Raw genomic sequence first — 7,346 nt, 5'->3', positions numbered from 1 at the left:
CGAATTTTATATAAAAATTATTATTATATTTAGTTTTTATAAAAATTAAAATTTATGATTATTAATTTATATTTTATTAGTTTTATAAATGTTATAGTATTATTTATTATTTAGTTAATTATATATTCTATTAACTAAATAACAAAAGTAATATAAATATTATATATATATATATTCATTGATGTAATTATGTTATATTATATATCATAATCTTATTTATAATATTTATAATTATATTATTTATTTTAAGCGTACGTTTATTCGGTCAACGTTAAATTTATTCGTATATAACAACTCTAGGTATTTTAGTAAAATCGGAAGTCGAAAAGTGAGGGTTGTTATAGTACCTACCCGTTAAAAGAAATTTCGTCCCGAAATTTAGTTTTTGCCATCAATCGGCGTTGTTCGTACCTAGACGAGGATATTTACGTTTTATCTGGTCTTCACGTTCCCAGGTAGGTTCGGGGCCTTTTGTGAATTCCAACGGATAGAATATTGTTTTGTTTCAAATATATATATATCTATGTTCATAACCTTATTCGATTCATATATATATAGCTATCTTATTTTGTGGTATAAAAGTTTAACAACAAGAACATAGTTTGAATGTTTTCAAACTTGTTTGCAAACTAAATAGATCCTTCTAACTTAACTTTTAAAATACTTCAAGACCTGTAATATAACTTAAATATATGCTAATTTAACAAGGTATAATTTGGTTTTTCAAAGAATATCTTAAAAACTGTTTTTACGACGTCGGAGTGCCACCGGGGACTGTTTTGGGTTGGATAATTAAAAACTATCTTAAACTTTGAGTTGGAGGTTTATGTACTGTAACGACCCGGAAATTTCCGACCAAATTTAAACTCTAATCTCTATATGGTTCCGACACGATAAGCAAAAACCCTAAAGTTGACCCGCACTTTTTCGATCATTCTATACTTATAAGATTAATATTTACATAAATTAAACCTTACCAACATGATAAGCAATCCAAATTGTTGAGATTTATGTTTCCGAAAAGAGTTTTACACAACGTTTGACCGTCTAGTTTGACCGATGATATCACGAACTATACAATATATGATAATTATACGTTTGTGTATATATATGTATATATACATATTTAACATGATTAATGAATGTTTTAATATCTCATTTTGTATTAATAACAATAAGTTATAAGTATATTTTGAAACTACTAACTTAAGTTTTCAAAACGATAACTATACGTAACGTTATTTGACATAAATACTTAAGACTTATAATGTTTATACATATATCGTATAAGTAATGTATTTAATCACTTTTAAAGACTTAAATACATAAAATCATATAAGTGTATTCACAAAAGATAGCTATATTTGAATCCTCATTCCATTTTTCACAAAATTTCTATACGTATATCTAGAGTATTTGTACTCGTATCATACCTAGCTTCTATACGTATTTACTATTGGTATATACACATCAAATCACCACCTAACCAGCCCTTGTTCATGCCTTATGTATAAGGTAATTACTTTTGAATGATTGTAAGACTAATTACAAAAATACAAACTAAAAATTTGTCCATGTCTACTACATAAACATTTTTTTAGGAGTATATATGTATCCTCATTTTGTTTCATTTTTACTTCCATTCTCTAGCTAAAAACACCCACACTCTCAAGAACATTAAACTCCATAAACATTCAGCAAAGTTCCATGAAGATCTAGCTTCAAAAACCTTACTTAAACACCATAAGAAAACCATACAAAAACACTTCAAGAAATCCTTCCAAGAACACAAACTTACTTCCAATCTTTCATCCACTTCCATCACCCTTTTGATTCTAGCTTCTTACTCCTCTTTTACAGCAACCTTGTCCAAGGAACTTGAGGTAGTATCTATGTTCATAACCTTATTCGATTCATATATATATAGCTATCTTATTTTGTGGTATAAAAGTTTAACAACAAGAACATAGTTTGAATGTTTTCAAACTTGTTTGCAAACTAAATAGATCCTTCTAACTTAACTTTTAAAATACTTCAAGACCTGTAATATAACTTAAATATATGCTAATTTAACAAGGTATAATTTGGTTTTTCAAAGAATATCTTAAAAACTGTTTTTACGACGTCGGAGTGCCACCGGGGACTGTTTTGGGTTGGATAATTAAAAACTATCTTAAACTTTGAGTTGGAGGTTTATGTTCTGGAAAAATGATTTTTACTATGAATATGATAACACATAAAAATTTCATGATTTAATTCAAAGTATAAGTATTTTTAGAAAAATAATCATTTAAGGTTGTTTAAATAAAGGAAAATGTTTAACTTCATAAGTTTCACTAAAGTTTCACCTATGCCGTGTGATTTTGAATACAAACCAAGGTATTTTCAGTTCATAGTCTTAAAGAGGGACTCGATCCAAGGAGATGGCAAGTTGAATCAACAAAAACGGATTTGTAACGAAGAAACTATGACCGAAACAAAATTGGTTATCCAAGACTTGTTTAACTTCGGGATTAATTGGGAAAAATTAAATAAAATCACATCTTTCTAAAATAACATGATATTTTATATATATGTACTCATAATTCAATTTTATATGGTTCAGGATCACCCGTAAACAATACGAGAAGATTAATCATAAGATCCCATGATTGTACGCAACACGTCATTTGACAACACCGGTACTTTATGTACGCAACACGTCATTTGACAACACCGGTACCGTGGGTCAAGATTAATCTCGACCAATACATATACGATGAGGGTTTTATTTATTTCATTGGGGGTTTATTAAACATCTAAATATGAACCATTAAAATTGAATTACTAACAACGAACTGCTAACTACGGACTAAGGAATTATTCAAAGTATTAAAAGTATAACAAGTATATATATGTGACGTTTGTTTAAAAAAGAAAAGGTATTGATATATTATATATGGATAGGTTCGTGATATCAACCGGAGACCAAGTCAAATTATATATATATCTTCAAGACGAAAGTGAGTATATAGTCCCACTTTTAAACTCTAAATATTTCGGGATGAGAATACATGTATTTTATGTTTTACATTATGGACACAAGTAACTGAAAAATATATTCTACGTTGAGTTGTACCACTGACATACTTCCCTGAAGCTTGGTAACTAATATTTACAGCGGTATTGTAAACGCGAATCCTGTTGATAGATCTATCGGGCCTGACAACCCCAACCGGACTGGACGACCAGTATTCAACGGTTGCACAGTACTTCGTTTCGTGACTACACTTGGTACAGTGTAGTAAGATTTCATATTAAAGGGAATATGCGACGTGATTAATTGTTAAGTATGGTTACCAAGTGCTCAACCACTTAGAATATTTTTATTAAAATGTTTATATATGAAATCTTGTGGTCCATCGTTATATCGCTGCTAGCATCAAACCTATATATCTCACCAACTTTATGTTGACGTTTTAAAGCATGTTATTCTCAGGTATGAATTAAGACTTCCGCTGTGCGTTAGCTCATATTAAGGATACTAGTTGGGACCATTTAAGCCATGATACAAGAACGTTGCATTCGAGTCATTGAAGATCATTAAAGACATTTATTAAGTAAATGACAGTTTAGGTCATTTGGATATCGAGAAATGTTTGACGAGTTTATTAATTTTTTTTATGTAAAGATAGATTGCCTTTTAAGAATAAATGCAACGTTTGTAAAATGTATCATATAGAGGTCAAGTACCTCGCGATGTTATCAACTGTTGTAATTCGTTTGTAATCAATATGGACATCGTCCGGATGATTAGTTTCGGATCCTTTCAGTTGGTATCAGAGCGTTGGTCTTAGCGAACCAGGCCTTGCATTAGTGTGTCTAACTGGTAGTTGTTAGGATACATTAGTGAGTCTGGACTTTGACCGTATCTACCTGCTAAAAAGTTTTGCTTATCATTTCTAGTCGGAAACCATCTGCTTATCATCCTTAGGGAGTTGCCTGCTTATCATTCTTTAGTCTAGACACGTCTTACTGCATCTAGTGCATCGATAGTGTATAGACAAAATTCATATCCTAGCGTATCTATTACTATAAACATTGCCCGACGAATTTCAAAGATTCTCCGTAATTCACGGGATTTCGGTATTATATATACATATGAAAATTATGTATTGAAGAGTACCAAACCCAACTCCTATAATCTATTCCAAACCAAAAAAAATTCATTTCTCCAACTATACAAGATGAATTCTTCATCCAGTTCGAATTCCTCCGACTTCGATAGCTACGCCGATATGGATTTCCATTCGAGCTCCGAGAACAGCGTCACCGGAATGGATCAACCAATTTCCCATCATCTATTCTGGATGAACTAGGGATGGGTTCGTAATATACTAAATTTCTGGAGGCAAGAAGAAGGTGATCCATTTCATCCACCAAATTGCCCTCTTAACGATGAACCTGAAGCACTTACCGGCGAACCCATTCGAAACACCATTTTCTCGCTCATTTCTAGAGTATCTCGTCATGATTACATACTATCCCATATTTCAAATCTTGTTCATTTACTCGTTCCAACCGTCAATCATCCCGGTATAATAGAAGAAGTCAACGAACTCCGTGCTCGGGTAGTGGTTTTGGAGAATATGGTGCGAAGGTTACAAACACCAACAGCAACACCAGCAGCATAATCCGTACTACCATCGTCAACGCCGACAGTACCTTTATCACCCCAATCACAATCTCAACATCACAATCTGTATCTCGAATATCAACATCACACGACTCAATATCTGTACTTCGAGTATGATCTTCGTTCTATATATCGTTCTACATCGATTATCTTCGCTTTACGTATCGTATGACGATTATGTAATTTCTAAAGTCTTAGAGATTATGTAATCTAGAATTAACGATAAATCAAATGAGTTTAATATCTTATTGACTCATTAAATCTATGATTATCTCTGAAGAAAATATATATGCAAGTATATTTTCATAAAGATAGTAATTAAAAATTCCTTCGTACAAACTATTAATGATGAAAATAATTTAACGGGTGGGTAGTACCCGAGGAATATTTAGAATTCACATTAATAAGTTATATTGTACATTCTTGAATCTGATTCAACGGTTATCTATTATCTTACTTACAACCACCGATATTCGTATCCGCTCACCCCAGAATAACCATTTTCAATCAAATTTCATATTCGGATTTTGACCTACCAGAATCCAACAAGTGGCATAAAGAAGAAAACATTGGACAATTAAAATGAATTAAAATGTTGATTGTAACATATGAAACTAAACAATTCTTCAAGTTTGCCACTTGATTTTATCTTAAACCTCATTCGTAACTTGACGATTACAATTCGCATTCAAATCCTTTCATGATTTCTGAAAACACCCTGAACTATGAAGTAGCTCTTGAAATGCTGATGAAGCAGCAAAAACTGTAAACGACTTTAACAATCAAAAGATTGATGATAAAGAATGGTATGGTGGTAAAGCTGAGAAAAAGAGAAGGTTTGGAACTGGAAAACGGATTGAGCAAAGTATGAAGGAGGCCGTGAACAAATCATGAAAACAGAACCTGCCTTCAAAGGATCCAAATGATCCAGTGCCTGCTGAAACCGTTAGTAAGAACACTGCTCCTTATTCTAAACTTTTCAAGATGATATTCTTCACCATCATTTTATCTTAGATATTATAAGATATCTTCATTCGTTATACATATTTTTCATATTTCTGGAGATATTTTTACAACTATTCCTATCTGCGATCATTTAACTCTCCGTAACATCTGCGCTACAATATAAAAGAAACTGTGTTAGTTTCTAAATTCTGAAATCTCTAAGTTTAAAAATATGAATGTTTTGAAGTAGTGTTGGGAACTGATACATGAATTAGTATAATATAATGAAACTTGATCAACTTCATTATATTACAGTAAGTCATGTTAAGTTTCTAATGGAATGTGATGATTCACAGTACCGTCATCATGTGCCATGTTACACGGCTCTTACATTCTATCAAGTCTTCAAACATATTAGAACGTATCACCTTGATAGTTCTATTTTTTTTCGGAATATTCGAGTAATTTAACGAATCAAGATCGTGCCATTACAATTTCATTCTAAAACCAATAGCAAGGTTCATTCCAAATTTCCTACCTACGAATTTCGGACCATTGTTCGCTTGGCTCGAGGACGGGAAGAAGAAATGAAGGGACAAAACTTCAGAATAGAAATAGGAACATAAACCACAGCAAATAAGAGAGAGCATTAACTGTGGATGACAATGATTTTAAGGGACGGGAGTAGGAACATCAAAATATAAGGGAAGGTATAAAACCTAACAACAACCCTGAAACTACAAACCGTGCATATCAATACGTATTGCAACGTAAAGGCACGGGAGAATTAAAAACATTATAATTCCAAGGAAAGGATAAAAGAGAATAGATTCTTCTGGTGATAGATGAAAAAGAAGAATGAAAGATATGAAAGTTAGAAATATAACAAGGGTTAGAATGGGATGGAGCATATTAGCGAATGTCTTAAAGTAGGAACTAAATAGAAAGAATAGAAGATGTGGGAAGAAAGAAAGGGAAGGAGGTAAATTTATAGTGAAATATTCGACAAAGAAATCAAAACAGATTGCCGCGTTAAATCAAAAAAGATCCTGATCGCCGCAAAACTAAATCTTATTACATAAGATTTTCTTTAAAACCCTTAAATCCCGGAAATCGATCATAATCACGTCATCGGTTACAACAATTCTATATTTACTCATTTCACTCTTTTGTGATAGCTTCGCTCGTGCGTCTCACATAACCAAATCGTTTTATCTAAATCTTTCAATAATGATAAAATTTCATTATTACCTCATATTCGTCATGAAAACATTCCTATTGTTGTTTATGACAACCTCTACCAAATTTCGAGGACGAAATTTCTTTAACGGATGGGTACTGTAACGACCCGGAAATTTCCGACCAAATTTAAACTCTAATCTCTATATGGTTCCGACACGATAAGCAAAAACCCTAAAGTTGACCCGCACTTTTTCGATCATTCTATACTTATAAGATTAATATTTACATAAATTAAACCTTACCAACATGATAAGCAATCCAAATTGTTGAGATTTATGTTTCCGAAAAGAGTTTTACACAACGTTTGACCGTCTAGTTTGACCGATGATATCACGAACTATACAATATATGATAATTATACGTTTGTGTATATATATGTATATATACATATTTAACATGATTAATGAATGTTTTAATATCTCATTTTGTATTAATAACAATAAGTTATAAGTATATTTTGAAACTACTAACTTAAGTTTTCAAA

Source organism: Rutidosis leptorrhynchoides, chromosome 8 (genome assembly GCF_046630445.1).
Source record: "Rutidosis leptorrhynchoides isolate AG116_Rl617_1_P2 chromosome 8, CSIRO_AGI_Rlap_v1, whole genome shotgun sequence".
NCBI lineage: Eukaryota > Viridiplantae > Streptophyta > Magnoliopsida > Asterales > Asteraceae > Rutidosis > Rutidosis leptorrhynchoides.
The sequence above is the reverse complement of the archived record's forward strand: the minus strand, read 5'-3'. Positions refer to the sequence as shown.